Consider the following 1,020-nt stretch of genomic DNA (forward strand, 5'->3'; position numbering starts at 1 on the left):
CCTCACCCATCCCCTTCCCCAGTTCCCTTTCCTTTTAGACCATGCACAAAGAAAGGCAAACAATAATGAATCAAACACAGCAGGTAATATTATTATTAAATGGTGTTTGAAGTACAAATGTATTTTAGAAAGAAGACACAGGAAAGCGATAACGAATTGCTTTAAAACCACAACAGAACGATAAAGAGACAGAAAAGATAAGGAAGAAATGGGACAAAGAAAACTGTGGGCGTCCAAATCAGAATGCAATTATAGAACCTCACAGAACAAAACAACAAAAGAAATAAGATTATTTTTATTGTTTTGTACTCTAGTCTACCATACCAAGATTCGTGTGTTCATGTGACCCATAGACTTGGTTTATGATATTTTAGATCGGGCAATGTCATGGCCTCCACTTTTTACTCTCTATAAAACATATTATCTGCGTTGGTGTGCTCCATGTGTGTGCAAATGAAGTTCAAAAACACTAGTCTCACTATAGGAGTGCGTACACAATCGTTTACTCATTGCCATTCATTTGGTTCCAGAGAGAGCCAAATGGTTTGTTCTTACGGGAACCGGGATTACGTAAGACTGCACAGTCTTGGACTTTGCAACTCTATGATTTGACCTCATGATGTATCAAGTTTGGAAAACGTTCTTATACCCCAAGGGGCGGTGCTACTGACTGAAGTGTCTTCAGGCCATTCCCAAAGGGGGGATATTAATATGTTCTTATGCACAGTAGAATTGTAAATTGGAAATGGGCTGATCCAACAATGTCATGCTCATAACTAGGCCTGAACTACAGGGAACTGCTGCTTTTCCTTTCCTAATCCTTACTATCATCATTTTTCCTCTACTTCTTTTGTATGTTCGTCACACTCTTGTGACCTGATATTTCCGGGGTGCCTTGATAGTCGAAAAAGACTTTGTGCTGTTGAAGTTAGAGAGGTGAGAAGAGTTAGCCCCATTCCTTGTAAGGATTTCTCTGTTGACATCCACCCCTTGGTGCTCATAACATGACCTTATGCAGTT

Source organism: Aplysia californica, unplaced genomic scaffold (genome assembly GCF_000002075.1).
Source record: "Aplysia californica isolate F4 #8 unplaced genomic scaffold, AplCal3.0 scaffold00042, whole genome shotgun sequence".
In the NCBI taxonomy this organism is placed as follows: Eukaryota; Metazoa; Mollusca; class Gastropoda; order Aplysiida; family Aplysiidae; genus Aplysia; species Aplysia californica.